Below are 22,919 nucleotides of genomic sequence, written 5' to 3'. Positions count from 1 at the left end.
CTCTTTATTTTCTAACTGTAAAAAGGTCGTTCACCCATTTCCCAGTGATTCACCCCTTTGAACAGCAATTTGAACTCTTGACACCTAAGTGATGCACTGCAGTTGGAATGTGCTCTGATTCAAGGGGAATGAAGGCTATATAAGTACCTGGCTGGATAGATAGAATGCTCTGTGAAACAGGTGTGTTTCAGAAGGAAGATGTCATGGGTAGCCTGGCCCTTTTAAGGAGAATCTGGGCCCTGGCTACCCGCAAGGAGATCATTTAAAGGGAGTGAGCCCATCTAGGCAGTTAACTGAATAATGAGCACCTGGGCCTGATGAAAGGCCATTAGGGCTCAGTTGCAGAGAGGTGCTCCTCGAGAGAGAAGTTATCTGAGACCCTAGCAGGAGAAGGACTGGAGCCTGTCAACTTCTCCAAGCTGACAGGTGAAAGGAATGAGTATAAAAGGGGAAAAGCTGCCTGAGGCCTACAGCTGGCCTGAAGCATAATCCTGCTCTGGGAGGAGAGCTGGGGGACTCCTGGATTAAGAAGAGGAAGACTCCTTGATAAACCAGCTGCATGAGGAGGGCTGACACCTGAACCTTGGAGAAGTTGCTTGTCAGCATAAGTCCAGGGCTGAAGAAGTGTTGAACCCGAGGGGCTAATAAGGATGGATTTTCCTGGTAACTCTGGAAAATGAGCTAATAAATGAGACCATGTGCACCTTATTCTCAGTTCCTGGATCTGAGTAAATCACTGCAAGACCACAAAGAGAGAAAGAAGGAATCCAGCTGGTAAAGCCACACTGTGACACGAAGGGATGCGCTCAAGGGTGCCACCCTGTGACAAGTGGTACTACAAGTGGAATTCTGAGACACCCTCCCATCAAGGAGGGATGCCCAAGCAGCACGGTGCAGGTGTCTTCCTTGGTAGTGACACATTTACCCTCCCATGTCAGCATATGGAGGGGCAGCCAGAGCGGCAGCAGTTCCAGCTCCAGTTTTTGGGAGTGCCCAAAAGCAGGAGAGGCCTGTGGAGGATGTTCCATGAGAGGTGAGAGTTAATTGTCATTGACAATAAAAGAGACAAAGGTACCATGCTGGACCAACTGAATGAATTGACTGCGAAGAAGTGGGGCATGCAGGATGGGTTTGCCCCTGTAATAACAAAGATGATAAAGATGGCCCGGTTGCACTGAGCACTAGAGGAAGCGGGGGGACTAAGCGGTTCAAGACACCGGACCACAAACTGCTGAGGTTCGGCCTATTGTGAAGTCTGAACAAAGGACTGAGGGGATCCAGTTTGGGCAAGGAAGGATGATGCCCCAGGGGCAGACTGTTTTGGTTGTGGGGAGAACTGGCACATAGAAAGGTGTTTTCCTGCTAAGAATTTCAATGTTGGGCAAATGGGCTGTAATTATGGGGAAGCTGGAGCCTACAAGAATAGATGAATAGGGGATAGGCAAGGAAATAGGCTGGGGGTATAAAATTGAAAGTGGGAGGACGGCCAGGGGTTTCACTCTTCCCATTGGTTAGGGAAGATACCCTGATACCACTTTCAGCCCCAGAGGGTGAGAGGCTGGGGAACTCAAATAATCTGGTAAAGGAACTAGGTCAGACCCAAGACCCAAAGCTATTGTGTTCAAGAGGGGTTCAAGCAACTGCCCTGGGGGATGACAAGATCTGGGTGTAACGATGCTGGTTCTGGTGGGACCCAACTGAGTGTGCCAATTCAGGACAAATTGCTTAAAGCAGGGCAGTTACAGCCCAAGGCTGGGGTTTCTATGCACACCAAGGCAAACCAGACCTGCCAGAGAAAACTTTGGTTTTACCCCACTGGCTAACCGCAAGTCACACAAGCAATTTCCTTAGACACTCCAGTTTCCCTGTATCACCACCAGTGCCACTCATTATGGGGACAAATGGTTATGAAAACCAATACCCCAGTAAAAGAAAAAATGTTCTCCCAATCCCAAAGGACCAAGCCCCAGACCCAGGTCAATATACAAGTCAGCTCTTACCCACAAATCATGCTGTTGCCAATCCTTTAGAATCTAAACTCTAAATGTTTATTCATAAAAGGAAAAAGATATAGATGAGAGCTAGAATTGGTTAAATGTAATCAATTACATGCAGTCATGGCAAAGTTCTTGGTTCAGGCTTGCAGCAGTGATGGAATAAACTGCAGGTTCAAATCAAGTCTCTGGAGTCCATCCACAGCTGGGATGGGTCATCAGTCCTTTGTGTAGAGCTTCTGTTTGTAGCAAAGTCCCTCCCGAGGTAGGAAGCAGGATTGAAGACAAAATGGAGGAACTGCAGCAGCTTTTTATAGTCTCTTGCCGTGTGGTCCCTGCTTTCTTTGTCCCAAAGACAAGCTGCCCATCCCATGGCATGAAAAACCTCAGAGTTCTGTCCATAGGCATGTCCCTGCCTGCCTTGCTGAGTCCCAAGGTGTATCTGCCTTCTCTCAATGGGTCAACTGGATAGTTGATGGTCCTTAGTGGGCTATCAAGCAGGCTAAGCAGAGCTGACACCAGCTCGTCTGGGGTGTCACCCAGAAGCATAGCATGAGTTTGAACTACAGACAGTATAGAGCCAATACTTATAACTTTAAGTACAAAAATGATACATGCATACAGATAGCATAATCATAACCAGCAAACCGTAACCTTGTCTTAGACACCTTATTTGACCCCCTTTTATACAAGATTTGGTGCCACTACAGGACTTTTCTTGCAACAAAGATCTATATGGTCCCAGTTCATGTCAATAACGTCACGCTGGGGTTGAGCATGCCAGAAAAAAGATAGTCCTTTAATCACGAGATCTGGCAAGGCCAGGGAAATGCTAGCAACAAGAACTGTGATGTGGCGGTCAAAACAATTCAATAGACTTCAGGTTTGGAGACTTTCTACCAGCAGTTGGATGACTGGACAAAGAGTCAGGAAGCCCAAATCTAAGAAATGAGGTGGAGGGGCTGACCACACAGTGGGAATGAACCAGGCAAATAGAAGCAGTCCTTGAAAGGGCAAAGTAGACATGGGAAAATGAATATGCGAGGCTGGCCAATGAGATTAAGATGCCTCTACCTGGGAAGGAAACACTTCACACTCAGGGAAGGAAGTAATTTGAGCCAGCAGATAAATTGGCAGGCGATGACTTAGGAGCCCAATTGCAGATGACGCAGTAGTTATTGCAGGAAGTGACATGCCAGAAATTGAGCCTCTCTCGTCTGTCCTCTGAACCAAACAGGCCCAAATTCTTCTTCTTAGCATATGCACAATGTGCCTCAAGTGGCATGTGACCAGGATTCATCACTGAATTTGGTCTGTGATTGGATCATTAGCTTTCCCAGCTCGGCCCGGGTACTGATGGGGAATGTGATGTGAATGCTGATTCATGCCTCCGAGGACCAGCCTAAAACACTGGATTCCAACACTCTGAGGAAGTTCAGATCCGCATCTAGACCTGATCTTCACTCCTGCATCTTCTATATAATGGGCCAAACTCAAACTACAAATCTAAATATCCCCAGAATTTGGGAAATTTGGGATCTTGGTCTGAACTTTGTGGCCTGGGGCCCATCTCTCCTCTACACTACCCCACACTTCTCTATAAATAGTGTTTAGGCTTCCGGAGGAATTCTCAGCGTGAACTAAGATGGCTGCAATTTGTGGGGTTTGCTGCCACAGATCCTTATTCTGGTATAGGGAGAACTGACAAAAATCCCAGTGAGAGACTGGGAGTGGAAATGTCTTCCCTGCAAAACCAAAAGAAAGCTGCTATTTAGCTGTCAAACACTGGGTGAACCTTAAGGCTTCCATTTTGGCTAAAGAGAGACGAGTTAGGCTCTCTTCTATTGTTTAGCAACTGGTTCAGACTACGCAGTCACGGCCTGGGTGCAGCCTGCTGATCCCACACTCGGTGCTACAACTACATGGTGTTTGGTAAACAGGATGTTGATATTCTTAGCTTTCCTGTCATCAAGCCTAATAGTAGCTGTAGAATGACAAGTCCTCTTGGCTGCTCCTGGCAGTTTCAGTATGGAAAGATACAGGGTCGATTTCAATCTGTTGATTTCTTCGGTCTCAAAGCTGCAGGTGGGCATTCCCAGAGGTCCTCTGCCAGATTGATTAACACTTCATTTTCCATCCCACCCCAGACTCTGAATCCCTACCCAAGCCTGGGAAAAACAGAATTGGAACTTGGCACAGAGAAACAAACCAATCCTGAAATCGCTCCAGCCAGCATTTGCTATAGACAGTGTGGAATGATGCTGGAGGTCTCCACCAGGCCCCTATAGATTGAAACAGAGGGTGTGTCTTGCAAAATACACCATCTCCTTATCTGTGGTATGATGAGTTGGCTCCATTATGTTGGCTCAGGAGGGATGGCAGACGCTGACTGGAGCATGGGGAGTAGTCTGTGGTCTGGTGGGCTTTCCAGAATGGAGCTGAGGGCAACATGAGGGGAACTTGCCCTGCCTCTGCCCATGCTGTCTATGGGGATGAGGATCAGCGAGCTAGAGCTTTGGGTCCCAGGCAGGCACAGGCCAGGGATCTCACAAAAACTGTGCTGAGAATAGCTGAGCAGGAAACAATTTTCCCATCCTGTAGGAACTTTCAAGAAAAATAATAATAATAATAATAATAAATTTTCCCATCTCAAATCAGAACAAAAAACTGAAATCTCAAATTTTTTTTAACCTAAAATCCAAAAAAAAATAAATAAATACAATTTTTGGATCCAATCCATCCAAATATTTTGTTTTGATCATTTCAGAATGTTTTACTTTTATTTTGATCTTCTTTCATATTTCTTACTGTCAATTTTCTTAAATTTAGCAATGAAACATTGTTTCAATCGGAAAACTGGAACTTTTTGTTTGCAAAATATTGAAATGACAATTTTGAAAGTTTTTTTTTTTGCAAATTTTTTTTGCAGTGATATTTGTCAAAATTGACCCTTTCCCATGAAAATATTTGGTTTTGCCAAATCTGCATTTTACATTGAAAAACCATTTCATCAAAAAATTGCCATCAGGCTCTAGGGCTTAGCTCCTGGAGGTGGTGGGCAAGGACTCTCTGCTCTATAGTGTCTCCTCTGGTCAACTCTGGGGTGGCAGTGATAAGCTCACAGTGACCTGCATCTTTGTCCACCCTTTGAGCATAGCTGGGTGGAATGGGGAGAAAGTCAAACGTACAAACTGAGAGATCCTTGATGGTTTGAAAACCTCTTAGAGGCTGGAGAGAGGGAAGAGTGATTGGAATACCTGGGTGTTCATTTGGAGTGGGATTTTCAAAAACTCTTATGTGATTTAGGAGCACAAGTCCCATCGCCTTTCAATCAGACTTGTTCTCCACAATCACTCAGGCCTGGTCTACGCACACATTTTGTTCTGGTATAACAATTTCAGCATGGGGATGGGGGAGGTGATTTTTCCTATTTACTGACATACTTATGCCAGGAAAACCCCTAGTGTGGACGCACTTTTATATAAAAAGAAAAGGAGTACTTGTGGCACCTTAGAGACAAACAAAGTGGCTTTCCACTGAATGCATCCGATGAAGTGAGCTGTAGCTCACGAAAGCTTATGCTCAAATATATTTGTTTGTCTCTAAGGTGCCACAAGTACTCCTTTTCTTTTTGCGAATACAGACTAACACGGCTGCTACTCTGAAACCTTTTATATAAAGGTGTCTAATACCCATATAGCTTATTTCCTTTTCCATATGGGAATAAGCTATCCTGCTACAAGCACATTTATACTGATATAACTGTCCGTGCTAGAGGAGTTGTACAGTACAGTTAACGTGGTATGACTCATGTATGCAAATAAGCCCTTAGGTGCATTTATGTGAAAATGAAGAGGACTGTGTGTTATCACAGTGTGCTTTATGACTTAGTGATCTCTCTATTGTTCCTTGCAAAGATGGCAGGGGTGAAATCAGTGTTTTCATAAATTAGGTTAAAGATTGAGCCCCACCATTGGGAAAGTATATAAAATTAGCAATAGTGGCATATGGCTCTTAGATTAGTTTTCCTTTCTTTCTCCCAGATACAGCCAGATCAGCTAGAGTCACTGGCCTGCAAAAACCTCTCGGTCATCAAATGGACCCTTCAGATACCAGCCAGACAGCTAAGAAACTTGAACTCCGCTCACAAGATGCAAGGGGAAACAGTGACTGTTCGGAGGTTCAGTTTTGTGTTGACTTGTGTATTTCAGATTGCTCAAAATGAGCTTGTGCAAGAAGGCATAAAACAGCATAGTGATCAACTGAGTTGTGAGCCTCAGCAAAGAAACAAGCCATTAATCCAGCTGAGCCATAAAAACTGTGGTCATTAAAGATCCCACAGCACCTTTTAGAAGAGTTGGAGTGTGACTGAGTGCACCCCAGTATTCACACCCTACACACTATTGTCATAATCTCTGATTATTAGCCTTAGCTCTCTCATCTAATTTCCAATGGCAGGCTGCTGATGTTATCAGGCAGGCAGGAGGTCATGGGCAACTGGATTGGTGCTTCTGTGGCCTCGTTTAACTGTTATCCACCTAAGGAATCATTTAAACAGAGAAAACACTTAGTCATGAAGAAACTCTACGCCCACCCCCACTCTCCCAGCTGTCTTACTTCAGTCAGAACAGGGAATGGCAGTCCCTCAGTGGGGCCACAGGGAGATCCTCCCTTTTTAAAAAACTTGGCTGGGCAGTGGGGACACTTGAGAAGAAGAGGTTTATTTTGCAGGGCTTCTAGTCCTGCTCTTGGCATCACCTGCCCTAAATGTTCTCCAGGAGAATGTCAAATCTAGTCTAAATTCTTAGGCACATGCCAAGCTTTGGGAGTGTTTACAGGCAGCCTGTGCAGTCTAGGATGCGTGAGTTCATTGCTGTGATACAGGCTAATGACAAGTATTGTGTGTGTGTGTGTGTGTGTATTGAAGGAGGGTTATGAGACATATCTGAAGGGTCAAAAGCTCTCAGAGGTTAGATTATGAACCTGTTGTTCGTACTGATGAGCAATTACCTGCTCCAGTTCGCCATTAACTCCAACGCAACTCCTCACGTAAGTAGCCGCTCATCTGGGAGTTCACACTCTGGCCCTAAGGAAGGACAATTGTTCAGGATGGTTATAACTAGGAGTAAGGGGATTAAGTTGAGCAAACCAGTACTGAATATTAATGATGAAATCTACTCGAGTGATGTACTTAATGCACTGCTGCATTTATGCGATACCCTTAAAACTGAATTGGACAAAGCACTGTGGAATTCATTGAAGGGATCAATCCTGCACTGTTTGGGGGAATAGACTTAAGACATAGGGCCCTGTCTTATACACCATATGAAGGCACAATGACAATGGGAGTACCAGCCTGCGATCTGTGACGGGTGCCTTCCCTCTCCAGTGTCTGGCCTATACTTGTATCTTCATTATGTTAACTTCTTTGGGTCACCACTAAGGTTGTGGAGCATCTAGGTTGTTCTAAGCACAGCCTGTCACCTCTGATTATGGATCTCTGAGTCTCTAATACTCCTGGATGAGTGCAGCAGCAATGGCTGTGCTGCAGAGCTTCCAGGGTCACCTGGCAACACCGAATTCACCATCCATACGATGTTTTGTATCCGCGATCACGGGGTAAATACTCTGGGGTTTTAAGTAACTGCAACTTTGCCTGCTGTTTGACAGAGAGAAACAGAACAGATTCCAAACTGGCTAATAGGCAACTGATTAGAATTAATCTGTGACCCTTCATCCATGGTTCTCAAAGCACATCATAAACACTAACTAGATGAGTCTGACAGCACACCTGGGAGGCAACTATTATTCCTATTTTATAAATGGGTAAACTGGGCATGCTAACCAGCACTGTCCCATCATTTCTGTGTGCTCCCCCGTCTGCTTGTTGTATGCAACTAGTGTCTCTTGTCTTATACTTTGATCATAAACACTTTGAGACAGAAATCATCTTTGTTCTGTGTTGTCCAGTGCCTAGGACAATGGAGTCCTGGCCCACGACTGGGGCTTCTAGGTGCTATGATAATGGAAATAATTAATAGTTACGTGATTTGCCCAGCGTCACTCAGCAGGTCAGTGACAAAGCTGGGATGAAACTCAGAAGCACTGACTCCCAGCCCCCTGTTCTAGTCAGTAGGGCTCAGATCCTCAAAGTGTTTAGGCACCTAGCTTCCATTGGCGTCTATGGCATCCACATAAAGTGGCGGGATGTGCCGATCTCGTAGAGTGTGCAGTGATCAGATACTGTTGAATGAGCTAAAGAAAGAAATACATAGTACAGGGCTGATCAAAATTGCAGGTGATATTTGATTTGGAAGAGTTGTTTGTAAACACAGAGGAAGATGGAGGCTGAATCCCAGAGGATCTTGGAGAGATTAGAGGAAGGGGATGGGATTCATTTAAAGCAATGCAGAGGAATGCCAAAGGAGGGACAAACATCTGAACACTAAGCCTGTGTGGAAGATATGAGATTGGTGGGCTAGCTACGGAAGGAGCTATAGAGTGTTGTATACATGGTCAGTCAGATAAAGGGCAAGGTGGGACTCTGCCCTCCCTGCACACCAGTTGCTGTCCTGTAGGGGGCACTGAGGGAACACACATGCTGTTTCTGAAGCACAGGTGAAGGATGTGGCCGAGTGTAGTGTAAAGGTCCAGCAATCTTTTGAGTATCACTGAAAATATTAGTAGCAAAACTGTGACCTACTAACCCCTTGGCTCACTGTCCGTGTCTTGTTCAGGCTGAGTTCTGTAATCCAGGTACAGCAGCCATGTACTGCTTATCTCTTGGATGGTGGTTGGAGAACGTCTATTACTGGGATGGCTCAGGGCTACTTAAAGGTTCTTCCTGGACCAAAGAGGAGACCCCACTAAATATTTAGTGTTGCCAAAATTGGCTGCGTGTTTGCTCCCCTCCAGTTGGTGCCTTCCACAAACTTGGTCTAATGAAAGTACAATGAGTCACTTGACAAAGACAAGAAGCACCTACAAAGGGTGCGTGACGGGACTTGGGCTTTTGAGTTTGGTTAGTCTGGAAACCTTAGAACAGTCTTGGACTAGGTTAGCAGGGAGTGTCCCTCTTCAGGACAGGCAGTGTCTTCACTGATATCTGCAACACATCATGTACTCCCTGGTATTATAGAAATAATAAAACAGAGAACCATGAGCTTGTTCCCATTGAACTCAATAGCAAAATTCCCACTGCCTTCCCTAGCAAGCAGGATTGAGCTGGATTTGCATGTTGTAGGGTAAACTGGCCCTTTAAGGGGGTTGGGGCTCAGCCTTATTCACCTGTATCAGGTTTATACAATCTCCCCAGGTGGAGGGAATGAGTCTAAGGGTCCCGTGGTGGGGGGAGCATGAGTCTAAGATCTCTGCTGGGAGATCTAAGAGCAGCTTTTGGTCAGTCAGGGCTGATACTGCAGGGAGAGCAGACCTGGCTGTGAGTGGCCTATTAAACAGCAGGAGACCAGCCAGGCGGTCTAGGCTGGGCTCTGGGAAGATATCCTGGGAAGGATAGTCAGAGCCATTTGAGTTGTGGGATAGACAGCTCATTTGTGTAGGGTCCCAGCTTAATTTGTGCCAGGGCTGAGCCCTGGCACCTCTAGGTTTGGCAGTTCATAACCCTGGCACCTCTGGGTTTGCTGCATCAGTTATGAATGTAATAAAATGGCTTGATCCCCACCACCTAATTGCTTGAGCCCCGGCACCTCTTTCCTTATAAATTAAACACTTGGCAGGGACCCCAATACTGCAACTCTCAAAAGTTCAAACCCATGAGGTGTTTTTTTTTTAAGGTTATCATTTGTTTTTGGTCTTTCTTTTGAGGTTTTTGAACCCCCAACTCCTCACTCTCCTTTTGTATGGGTCTATGTGTGAGATAGCTATGGGGATGCCAACTTCCCCAAGTTTTTAGAGTAAGGTCCCATTGGCCCCTGCTGCAGGAGCTCTCATGGGTTGCTGGATAGTGCAGAGCTTCTACCTTCTCCGCCACAATCTATTTATCCTACCAACTTTCAGCCCAGTAATTAATTATGAGCCCCTCATCAATTCTTGACCCTCAGTCCTACATCTGCTCCTCCTGTTTTTCCACAGGCTTTCCCCACCCTCTGGTCTGGAGGATTAACCATGGTGGGTCCTCTTCTGCCCCCTTCCAGGCCTGAGATAGGGGGTGCAGCTCCAAGAGGTTTTTCACACTCTCTCCCCATCCCCGGCCTGGTGTTGCAGGGATGCAGTGGGGAGGAGCACACAAAAGACTGACCCACTCTTCAGAGGAGGAAGGAGAAGATCTTCCCTGAGCTGCTGGGGTTTTTCTGTTCCCCACTGTCCCTCCTATGAGAATGGGTAGGGGAAGGAGGAGACAACACCAAAAACTCCTCTTAGCTCCAGAGTGGAGTGTTGCCTCCTTCAGTAGCCCTGATTGGTTACTTTTCCCCATGAGGTGGGGATGTGGGGAAAGCAGCCAATCATTGCAGGTTTTCCACTGGGCATGGCTGGACCTTCTCTATCATCACCAGAGTGGCTCCAGCTGTGGCCAAAATTGCCTTCCTTCAAAGGAAATCATGAGAGTTGACAATGCTTGGACACGTAGTCAAGTGTGGATGCAGATTGCCCCATGCTGCCACCCTTGCCATCAAGGGGAAGAGGGGATTGATTCCTGCCAACAAGGGCTGGAAGTTGAGCCCAAGAAAAGGCTGTTGTGGAAGAGGACAGACCCTGTGAAGAAGGGCTGTGCCTGGCAGGAGTTGGGTGGAGGATTGGCTTTTCTTTTTGTTTCCTTTTGGATTCCAGTTGTCTCTGGATGGGGTGGACTTTCACAACTTACTTGGAAAGCAAAATCAGCTCAGAGCTGGTGGTCGACCATTTGAGAGAGGGAAACTGAGGCAGTGGATGGTCCCAACGCCAGACTGGGTAAGTCCCATGTCCACTGGATGAATGTTTCTCTTTCACTAAGTGTGTGGCTGGCATATGTAATCTCCTACCGGTTTTGCTCCACAGCAATAGGGTTCACATAAGCCAGACCTTAAAGTACAGCCCAACCTACAGAGTTTTCTCTTGACTTCCTTGATGATGACAATTAACCTGATTGTTGTGACTTCCATGGCTGTTTGCTCTGGCTGCCCTCACAACCAACAAAGCATGGGGGTGACAGGACCCTCTGGAGAGAACTTTGCCCAGTACGCTCAACAATGGGCTATCAATCTGAAAGGAAGGGGCGCTGATTAGATTATTTTAGTCGCGTCTGAGGTTTGTATTGGCATCACTGCAAGCCAGACAGATCCATTTGGCAGAACTGCAGGAAGCACCTGCTGTCTGGGTTAGGTGTTTTGCTGTTTGTGTTTATGTGATATGGATACCTGCCCCCTTCCTCCCTCTGTGTTTAATTAAGTGATCTTCTGGAAGCCACAGGCTAATAACTGGAGTAGTAGTATATTTATGTCAATCAGCCTTTACCACAATGCACAGAGAAACAAAGGACCCAATTCTCTTCTCACTTATGGACAGATCCAAAGCCCATTGAAGTCAGTGGAAACTGGTGTAAATTGGAAGTAACTGCATAACAAGCCAATGGAATTACATTGGTGAAAAGGTAATGGGCTGGATTCTGCTACCCTTGTGTTGAATAAATACTTTACTCTTGGAGTAGTCCCATTAAAATCAATGGAATAAGAGGCTACTGAAGGAGTAAAGGTGGCAGAATCCAGCTCTGTGTAAGTTAAAGGTGAATTGGGACCAAACAGTTATGTGATTACAAGAACACAGTATAAACCAGGAATGCACATTAGTTTTTTTCCTATAAATTTCAAACTACATGGGGTTCCAAAGGACATTCATCTGCTGCCTTCCTGGTCAATGGAGTATTAGATAATGACCCATAATATTGAGATGCCTGGCTTGCTTTCTTCTGACTCTTCCCAGTACCTGTATTAGATTTCTCACAGCATGAAGTCCTGATTCTTTTGTTCTAGCTCACTGGGGATTTTCAATAAGTCTTGGAGCACTGGGGAAGTTCCAGAAATCTGGAAGAAAGCTAATGTTTTGCCAATCTTTAAAAAGGGTCAGTGGGATGACCTGGGGAATTATAGGCCTGTCAGTCTGACATCAATCCCGGACAAGATAATGCTGAGGCTGATACGGGACTTGATTAATAAAGAATTAAGAGGAGGATCATGTAATTAATGCCAATCAATTTGGGTTTATGGAAAATAGATCCTGTCAAATTAACTTGATTTTTTTTATGCAATTACAAGTTTGGTTGATAAACGTAATAGGGTCGATGTAATAGACTTAGATTTCTGTAAGGTGGTTGACTGGTACCGTACAACACTTTGGATTAAAAGGCTAGAAAGATATAAAATGAACATGGCCCATGTTAAATGGATTAAAAGCTGCCTAACAGATAGGTCTCAAAATGTAACTGTAAACAGGGAAACATCACTGAATGGGTGTGTTTCTAGTGGGTTCCCACAGGGACTGGTTCTTGGCCCTATGTTATTTAACATTTTTATTAATGACCTGGAAGAAAACAAAAAAAATTATCACTGATAAAATTTGCAGATGACACAAAAATTGGGGGAGTGGTAAATAGCAAAGAGGACAGGACACTGATACAGTGATCACTTGGGAAGCTGGGCGCAAGCAAACAATAAGCATTTTAATATGGCTAAATATACACCTAGGAACAAAGAATGCAGGCCATACTAACAAGGTGGGAGACTATCCAGAAAAGCAGCTACTTTGAAAAAGATGTGGGAGTTGCGGTGGATCATCAGCTGAACATAAACTCCCAGGGCAACACTATGGCCAATTTTCAGAGTAACAGCTGTGTTAGTCTGTATTCGCAAAAAGAAAAGGAGGACTTGTGGCACCTTAGAGACTAACCAATTTATTTGAGCATAAGCTTTCGTGAGCTACAGCTCACTTCATCGGATGCATACTGTGGAAAGTGTAGAAGATCTTTTTATACACACAAAGCATGAAAAAATACCTCCCCCCACCCCACTATCCTGCTGGTAATAGCTTATCTAAAGTGATCACTCTCCTTACAATGTGTATGATAATCAAGTTGGGCCATTTCCAGCACAAATCCAGGGTTTAACAAGAACGTCTGAGGAGGCATGAAACAGACATGAAAGTTGCGATATTACAACAAAAAAACTTCAAATCCAGACTCCAGCGAGAAACTATTGAATTGGAATTCATTTGCAAATTGGATACAATTAACTTAGGCTTGAATAGAGACTGGGAGTGGCTAAGTCTTTATGCAAGGTAACCTATTTCCCCTTGTTTTTTCCTACCCCCGCCTCGTTCCTCAGACATTCTTGTTAAACCCTAGATTTGTGCTGGAAATGGCCCACCTTGATTATCATAAACATTGTAAGGAGAGTGGTCACTTTAGATAAGCTATTACCAGCAGGAGAGTGGGGTGGGGGGAGGTATTTTTTCATGCTTTGTGTGTATAAAAAGATCTTCTACACTTTCCACAGTATGCATCCGATGAAGTGAGCTGTAGCTCACAAAAGCTTATGCTCAAATAAATTGGTTAGTCTCTAAGGTGCCACAAGTACTCCTTTTCTTTTCACTATGGCCAAAAGGGCTAATGTGATCCTGGGATGCATATAGACAGGGCTCTCAAGTAGGTGTGGAAAGGTTCTTTTACCTCTGCATTTGGCACCTGTGCGACCACTGCTAGAATATCGTGTCCAGTTCTGGTGTCCACAATTGATATATTGTCACAGGTTCAGAGAAGAATCCAAGAATGATTAAAGGATTAGTAAACATGCTTTATAGTGATAGACTTAAAGAGCTCAATCTGTTTAGCTTAACAAAGAGAAGGTTAAGGGATGACTTGATTCAGTCTATAAGTACCTACATGGGGAACAAATTAATAATGGGCTCTTCAACGTAGCAGAGAAAGGTATAACATGATCCAATGGCTGGAAGCTGAAACTAGACAAATTCAGACTAGAAATAAGGGGTACATTTTTAACAGTGAGAGAGTAATTAACCATTGGAAAAATTTACTAAGGGGCAAGGTGTATCGTTCTATCGTTGACCATTTTTAAATCCGGAGCAGATGTTTTTTTAAAAGATATTCTCTAGAAATTATTCTAGGGAAGGTCTCTGGCCTGTGTTACACAGGAGGTCAGACTAGCTGATGGCAATGATCCCTTCTGGCCTTGGCATATATGAATAACTCAAAAGGGGTCTGCATGGTCTTTGATAGTCATAGTATTCTGATCTGTAGCATTCATAGATATTAAGGTCAGAAGGGACCATTATGATCATCTAGTCCGACCTCCTGCACAACGCAGGCCACAGAATCTCACCCACCCACTCCTGTGAAAAACCTCTCACCTATGTCTGAGCTATTGAAGTCCTCAAAACGTGGTTTAAAGACTTCAAGGAGCAGAGAATCCTCCAGCAAGTGGCCTGTGCCCCATGCTACAGAGGAAGGTGAAAAACCTCCAGGGCCTCTTCCAATCTGCCCTGGAGGAAAATTCCTTCCCGACCCCAAATATGGCAATCAGCTGAACCCTGAGCATATGGGCAGGATTCACCAGCCAGATACCTAAGAAAGAATTTTCTGTAGTAACTCAGATCCCACCCCATCTAACATCCCATCACAGGCCATTGGGCCTATTTACTATGAATATTATAGATATTAAGGTCAGAAGGTCATTAAGGTCAGTCCCCTCAGAGGGGATTGTTCATTGTACAGGAGTGTGTGAAGCTTTTTAATGGTACCTAGTATTTACACACTACCTTCTTAGGTGTAGATCTCAGTGCTTCATAGAGGAGGGCAGGTATCGCTAGCCCCACTTAAGAGATAGGGAAACTGACACACATAGTGAAGTACTTGTCGGAGGTCACCCAGCAAGTCAATGGCAGAGCTGTAAACAGAACCCAAGGTCTCCTGAACCCAGTACCTATCCACTGGGCCGCACTTGCCTTTCAACTATTATCTTCCTGCCAGGACCCAAGTATTGAAGCCAGGACCACCAGCAGCATCCTTAGCTGCTTCACTACAGCTATGTATTGAGCCACTGCCCCGGATCAAGAGCCTAACTGGTAAAGGCCTGCAGGCTCACAGCAGTCATGCCCCAGGTCCCTGATTGGATGGACAGGCAACGCTCTCATTGGGTACCTGGACTATATAAAGGCTCCAACAGGAAAAGGAAGCTGTCTGAGCAACAGACCATTGCTGGCTGGTTGCTGCCTAGACCACGTTGCCTGACTCTACCTTGTTGCCCTGTTGCCTTGCCCAATCTCCCTCCCAACCCAACCCCTTGCATTGGATTTTCTGGCTAGTGACCCCTCTGAGAACTCTGACCATTGCCCTAGACTGCCTCTGATACAGGCTGACCTGCTAGCTACCCACACAGACTTGACTACTGCTCTGGACTGCCCCTTAGCCTACCTCAGCAACCGGGCATTACATTACCACACTCATCCCAACGTTGACTATCATAGTAGACAAGAACTGAACTGCACATAGATGGCTAAAGGCAATCCTGCCCTGTCAGGGTTCATAAATGTTGGGGGAGCTTGCACTGCCATTGTCTGTGCTGTATTTGTTTTGTTGCTCAATAGAGGATCTTCAGGGCTGTCAATCTTGCCCCAGTTGTCATCACTAAGGCCTGTCATCAGAAGGGCTTGGCTCCCACAACTGGGGCTATCTTATCAAAATTGCTCAGTACGTTGTTTATTGAGCACTCTTGGAAAATATGGCCACTTAGTGTAGATGCCTGAAGGGGAGCTGACCTCTCTTAAAACTGAATTAATCTTTCCCCTTCCTGACATTTGCCTTTCTTCTCAGATTTTAATGCTATGAAGAGATAATGTTTCTAGACTAGCCTGTTGTCATTATAGGACAATGGTTTTCCTTCTGGGCAGAAGAGAAAAATATTTCAGGGTTTCCAAGCTGGATCTCTTTAACTTCCAACCCACATTAATCAGAAGAGTTTCCCCACACTGAAGGTTGATAGAAATTGTAGCCATTAGTTATAACCACCAGGGTCAGACCTTTATATCAATTTAGTTATCAAATACTGTAATTAAAAGAACTAATTTATTGCTTTTTTACTCTTCCTTAACCCGTCCACTGTTGCCTCACTTTCTTGGTATTTGGGACAAAATTAAGCTCTTGTCTATTCCATGTACATAAGGAATGACTACACTCATTCAGACGAATGGTTCTGCTAGTATAGAAACCTTTCTCTGGCAGGTGGCCGGTGCCAGCTGCTTCCAAGGAAAGTGCAAGAACCCTGTAATGGAAAACTATGAAATAACTTACCCAGAGGGTACATTTCTCCTTAGCCTCCATCAGTTAGTGGCGAGCTCATAGCCTGAAGCATGAGCATTTATATCCCTTGTAACCCCATCACCTCCTACCTAATGAGAGGTTTCAGAGTAGCAGCCGTGTTAGTCTGTATTTGCAAAAAGAAAAGGAGGACTCGTGGCACCATAGAGACTAACCAATTTATTTTGAGCGTAAGCTGTAGCTCACTTCATCGGATGCATTCGTACTGAATGCATCCGATGAAGTGAGCTGTAGCTCATGAAAGCTTATGCTCAGATAAATTGGTTAGTCTCTAAGGTGCCACAAGTCCTCCTTTTCTTTTTGCTCCTACCTAATGTATCTCTGGGTGTTCTCATTATACATATTACACACAGAAATCCTTTCAACGAAAGCTAGGATTGCAAAATCAAGCACTCCCAAGTTAGGAAATGCCAGAATTAAGGCTACCCATGCAACCTGAATTCACCTCTCTTGTGTGTATGCATTATAATAGTCTTTAATTACATGGTCACATGCTACTTTTTCTACAGGATCCCTGGCTCTAGGCCTTATTTACTGCACACTATTCAAACCCTGCTCTGAAGATGGAAATATTAATTTCCTTATGGGCTTTTCTATGGTGCTCATTGCTAATAATTGTGACGCATCCAAATACTGTAATGAATTTATTTTCACAACATCTCTGTGAAATGAGGGGGTGGTATTAACCTCATTTTACAGATGGGGTGCTGAGGAATAGGGAGATTCAAGTCAAAAGTGTACCCGATTTTGGTGCCCAATTTGAGATACCGAGGGCCTGATTTTTCAGACTACTTAGCAGTCTGTAGCACTTCAGAGGTTCAAAGCTCAGCTCCCATTGACTTTGGGTGCAGCTTTGAGTGCTCAGCCCTTCTGCAAAGCAGACCCCAGAGTCTGAAGTGGGGCACCCAGAAAATGAGGAACACACAATTAGTGACCACCTGTGAAAAGTGTGGTTTAAACAAGCCGCCCAGTATCACACCAGAACTCTGTGGCTGAGGCAGGGATGGAATCCAGGGCCCCATTCAACTGCCTTACCCATGAGACCATCCTTTCTCTTCCTGCAGCACCGTCTCATTAGCTGCACACCTTTGGGCTTCTGCAGCAAATGAAGCAGGGGTGCTACAGACAACAGCATCCTTCACTGCACGACCCTGTTTCATCGCCAGCGTGAGTCCTGTGGGAAAAATAGTAGGTGATCACATAATTAAAGACCATATCATAATGCATACACACAAGGCAGCAAAATAAGGTTGCATAATCAACCTTAATTCTGTTCTTTTAAACACAGGGGTTTTTTTGGTGCCTGTAATTTCCTAGGTTTTCAAAAAAGCAAACAGAACACACAGAAGTTCTCTCATGTGGAATCATACTGACCCCTACATGGTTTCCTTAGCAGGGTTGCAACCTTTAGTTCCACCACACAGATCTCTGCCACTTGAGCTAAGAGAGTAACTCAGAGCAGTAACAATAATACCTATACTTCAACAAAAAAACTTCAAAAACTGACTCCAACGAGAGACTGCTGAATTGGAATTAATTTGCAAACTGGATACAATTAACTTCGGCTTGAATAGAGACTGGGAGTGGATGGGTCATTACACAAAGTAAAACTATTTCCCCATGTTTATTTCGCCCCCCCCTCTCGCCCCGTTCCTCAGATGTTCTTGTCAACTGCTGGAAATAGCCCACCTTGATTATCACTACAAAAGGTTCCCCCCTCCCCTTGCTGGTAATAGCTCACCTTAAGCGATCACTCCGGTTACAGTGTGTATGGTAACACCCATTGTTTCATGTTCTCTATGTATATAAATCTCCCCATTGTATTTTCCACTGAATGCATCCGATGAAGTGAGCTGTAGCTCACAAAAGCTTATGCTCAAATAAATTTGTTAGTCTCTAAGGTGCCACAAGTCCTCCTTTTCTTTTTGCGAATACAGACTAACACGGCTGCTACTCTGAAATAATACCTATGTCTTCTATAGCTCTTTTCATCAAATACCATCCTCTTTGTGGACCAGGCACTAGAGGGCGATGAGACACACACACTGGATTTCATAGCTATTTGCTGACGTGGAGGAACATAAAGACTCTGGAATCTTGGGTTCAGTTCCAGCTTCTGGAGGGGTGTGTGTTTTAGAGGGCACAGACCTGTCTGCCACCCTAAAGTCTGCCCTTGTGCTAGTTCTGTCACCCTGCCTTCCAATTCTGATATTGTTACCCTCCCAGTCTCTTGCTCTGGGCTCCTCATCCAAGTCATTGCAGTAAATCGATGTTAAAACAAAGGGAGTTCTCTTTTAATCTGCTCTAATGAATAGAGCATTTCTCTGTATTCTGAAGCCACCAGGAATTGGAATTTATTAGTATATGTGGTTCTGAGCACGTTGTGAGTTTAAAAATAAAAAGTACAGAAATATGAGACTGCAGTTCTGGGGGAAGGCAATTTATTCAGCTGCATTTGTACCTTTCCATCTATTCTGTTGCCCCAGGATAGCTTTTAATTGCATCTTAACATGACACAATGTTTTCTGGCAATAAGCTTTCCTGACGGGCTGTTGCTAAGGTGTCATTCATGCTGTAAGGTTGCTGGGAGCTGTGATACACCTTAAAATGAGAAGACTTGGAGAGCGTTTGTTTGAAAAATCTACAGACAGGAAAACACCATAAATATTTAGTGAGAATGCAGCCAGTAAGATGTAAATACGGAGTTCAAAAAAGAATTAGATAAGTTCATGGAGGATAGGTCCATCAATGGCTATTACCAAGATGGTCAGGGAGGCAACTATGGGCGGCGGGTGAACCCCTGCTTTGGGGAGGATGATCTGCCAGCCCTACCCCTTCTGCCCAAGGCCCCGCTTCCCTGCATGCAGGAGCCCTGAAACTCCCCTCTTACGCCGTAAAAGAAGAAGCTCTGACTCTGAGGGGACCCCGCAACCAGAGGAGCCCCGGCCCGCCTGCCCCAGCCACATCGGGCTGAGCCGGCCCTTCCACCCCCCCCCCCGCCCCCCCCGAGTCTGACGGCCCCAGCACCAGGCCAAGCTGCGAGCCTCCCCGAGCGCTGGGATAAGCTGCCGTCCTCCCTCAGCACTGGGCCGGGCTGAGCCACTGGCCTCCCCCAGCGTCGGGCTGGCCCCAGCATCGGTCCTAGCTGCCGGCCCCCCTGATCCCCGAGTGCCTGCCGGGCCAAGCTGCCGTCCCCCCGCCAGAGTTGGGCCAGAAGGGAAATTACATAATCGGGTTATTCTTGCTGTGAAGTATTTCCCATTTGTTTTGCTAAAAGTTCAGTTTTATCTAGCTGAGACTTGGATAAATGGCGGGGGAGAAAGCTATGATTAAACCTCCTTCTCTGGCTGAGTTTCATCCTAAGGTCTCAGATTTGTAACAGGCTACCTGCAGGTTAGATCCTTGTGACTGACAGAATATAGTGAGGTTTTATTTTTGCTCATAATTGGCAAGGATTGCAAAAGGCCAAGGTCCTTAGGCAGTGGCGAGGTCCCTGCTCCAGGAATCATTTTGACATTTTCAGCCTTGCTAATTACAGCCTGATTCCTTACTTCCTCTTTTTGGGGGAAGGCTATTAAGAAGGTGACATTGCAGCTATCCTGGGCACATCTGGATCTCATAGGTTTCTATACTCCTCGTGAATTTAGTTTTATGTATGGGTTTTTAGAATGAGTCATTCTCAGATAATTCCATCTCCGCCTGGTGATGGATACAAGAAAAGTCTGTGCCCAAGTTTTATTAGATCTGTTGGCAGTATTTGACCCAGGTGATTTGATTGACTTGTCTGCTAAAACTTGTGGGAGTGGCCAGCAAGGCCTTTCAGTGGATTCCTTCCTGTCTGAGACGTGCCAAGGACTCTCACATGCTGGGTTCAACATGATTCTATCTTGCCCCATCCTGTTCGATGTGCACGTAGAGCCATCACAGTGAAGGTGAACTATTTGGGTGTGCAGCATCACCAACGTGAGTGGCACTCAAATCTGTACCTTTTCACTCAACCTGGATGTTGTGGGTTCGCTGCTGTCCTGGTGCTTGGTGGAACTGGAAGAGAGGATGGCAACAATCTGGTGTTGGCTCAGTCTGGATAAGAGAGAACTGGTGCTGATACAGGAAAGGAGAAGCATCTGAAGGAAAGGACGGAGGCTGTGAGTGCACCCTCCTTTCGGGATATGTACTCAGCATTTGTCAAGAGAAGTTTTTGGTTTTGGGTTTTTTTGGTCCCATCAATGCTCCTGGATTGCTTGGTGACAACCGTGACATAAAACACTTTTGTCAATCAGGAGTCTGAGTCCTGGCATCTCTGATGCAGATGTAGACACAGCGATTCATGCCTTTGTGACTTCCATGCAACCCTAGTGCAGGTAGGCTGGTGGTGAGGAGAGCACCTTTGCTGCCTCTCACTCAGTGCAGTATCCCATCCTTGGCCTCTGCAATGGCAGCAGGGTGCCAGCAGTGTTGAACAGCTTCAGCCAGGTACATGACTCTCTTTCCAACACATCCCAGAAATGGAACTTGTGAACCTTCCTCCCCAAGACAAACCACCAGACATAAGCTCCTGCTCTCCCCGAGTCTCCCATGCGGGTTTTCCCTTGGTGGTTCTCAAAGTTCTCAGTGGCATTCCCTCAGCTATGACCATCATACCCCTATTCATGCAAGAGGTCAAAAGCGGTGTATATAGCTTTTGAAAATTCATGAAGCTCACAGAAACCATGATTCCCATGAAAACTGCAACAAAAATACAACCTGGGCTATGCCTGGATTTCTGGCCCAACTTCCTGCCCATAATGATGACCAGCTGGAACAAATCAATGTCCTGCAGACAACACACTAAGTTACCGTATAAATGACCCACAAATAGATGGAATTGGAGCTAGAACATGAACCCTGGTCCTTCCAAAATCACAGGTCTCTAGAGCCAGACGAAAACTCCCTGGCTTGGAAGCAGTTCTAAGTCCGTATTCCTCTAGAAGGCAACAGTGACTAAGGCACACAAGCCCTGAGGCCATGTCAACACCACAAACTTTGGCTGACGCACGTTACATCAGGATAAAGCCACTGAAGTTAGTATATTGCTTATGTGTGTGCATACTTGACTCCTAGCCTTGGGGGTGTGCATACTCACCAGGAGTGTTTGTGTCGATGCACAGGTCGGTGCACCATGGGTAGGTATCCCAGTGTGCAACTCTTCATCATCAAGTGCGCTGTCTTTTGAGAAGTTTTTGCAATGCATGGTTGGGCAAAAATGGTTCACGCAGGAGTGACTGGGAGCAAGGGGTCAACTTCCCAGCATGCAACTTTCTCCATCCCATAATGCTATCTATATCCCATAATTTTGGTGCCTTTTTAAAAAATCCCATGAATCTGTGTAGTCCCCCTTGCAGAGAGAAGCATGGAGCCTGCACAGTTCTGCACTGTTGTCATGAGCATTGCAAGCACAGGACGCACAATCCTCTAGTGTTTGCAGACCCGCAAGAAGAACTGCATCAGAAGGGAACATGACGACTTTGTGGAGGACAGACTGCTGTGGGGCATAGCAAAATCCAATTCAAGTTTGTTTGTGGCATTCACAGAGCAGCTGCAGATGGTGGAGCACCACTTCTGGGCCCCAAAAACGAGCACTGACGGGTGGGATCACATTGTAATGCAGGTTTGGGACGACAGACAGTGGCTGCAGAACTTTTGGATGCAAAAAGCCACATTCTTGGATCTGTGAGCTGAGCTCGCCACAGCCCTTCAGCATGGGGACACCAGACGCTGATGGTGGAGAAGCGAATGGTGATTGCACTGTGGACGCTTGCAATGATGGATTGCTATCAGTCCATGGGAAATCATTTTGGAGTTGGAAAATCCACTGTGGGGGCCGTTGTCATGCAAGTGTGCAGGTGTTGCTGACTGGGCCGTGGGTGGTCCGGCCTAGTAGTGAAGGAGAGAGTTCGGCCTACCAGTTAGAGCTGGGTCCAGGATGGGCGGAGTCTAGGAAACAAGCCGAGGCTCAGTATAGGAGGGGCAGAAGCCAAATACCAGAGCCAGAGGGAGTAAACCAGTCATAAGCCAGAGGCGGAGCCAGGGATCAGTACTGGAGAGACAGAAGTTGAATGCCAGAACCAGAGTTGTAAGTCAGAGGCAAAGCAGGGGGTTGAAGCCACAAGTCTGAAGCCAGAGAGGAGCAGGGGCTGGAGCACATCAGGAGCAGGACTGGAACAAGGGCTGGAGCGAGCAGGGCTGGAGCAAAGGCTGGAATAAGCAGGAGCAGGGGTGGAACAGGTGGGGAAGGGGTGGAGTTGGGGTGGGGCCGGTGGCAGGGGGGCGCGAGCAAGGGCTGGAAGCAGGGACTGGAACGCGTGTGAGCACAGCTGCAGCATAGTATGTGTTGAGCAGCTGCTGATCTGCTGTGGGGGCTCTGATTGTTTTAAGGCAGAGCAGCTGGGCTCACTGGTTGCCCAGCAAGTGTAGTTAGTCAGGGAGCAGGCCAGCAGCTGCTGTTCCTAGCCGGTCTGGTCCCTGCCAGCAGGGCCATGAATCATCTCCTGCTACGCAGAACTGTGACGCTGGGCAATGTGCAAGACACAGTGGAGGGATTTGCAGCAGTGGGGTTCCCAAACTGC

The 22,919-nt window shown here is 45.9% G+C and overlaps 2 long non-coding RNA genes across 2 annotated transcripts; both read left to right on the top strand.

Annotated features, from left to right (window-relative positions):
• Positions 1–251: 251 nt before the first annotated feature.
• LOC122465419 lies at positions 252–7,235 on the top strand. The gene is made up of 2 exons (XR_006290265.1): positions 252–1,033; positions 6,038–7,235. It is a non-coding gene; the product is annotated as an uncharacterized LOC122465419 (long non-coding RNA).
• Positions 7,236–10,552: 3,317 nt separating this feature from the next.
• LOC122465664 lies at positions 10,553–18,737 on the top strand. Its single transcript, XR_006290657.1, has 2 exons — positions 10,553–10,901; positions 18,297–18,737. It is a non-coding gene; the product is annotated as an uncharacterized LOC122465664 (long non-coding RNA).
• Positions 18,738–22,919: the final 4,182 nt, after the last annotated feature.

This window comes from Chelonia mydas, chromosome 4 (assembly GCF_015237465.2).
Source record: "Chelonia mydas isolate rCheMyd1 chromosome 4, rCheMyd1.pri.v2, whole genome shotgun sequence".
NCBI lineage: Eukaryota > Metazoa > Chordata > Testudines > Cheloniidae > Chelonia > Chelonia mydas.
Note: the sequence above shows the minus strand (reverse complement) of the source record. Positions and strands in the feature narration are given on the sequence as shown.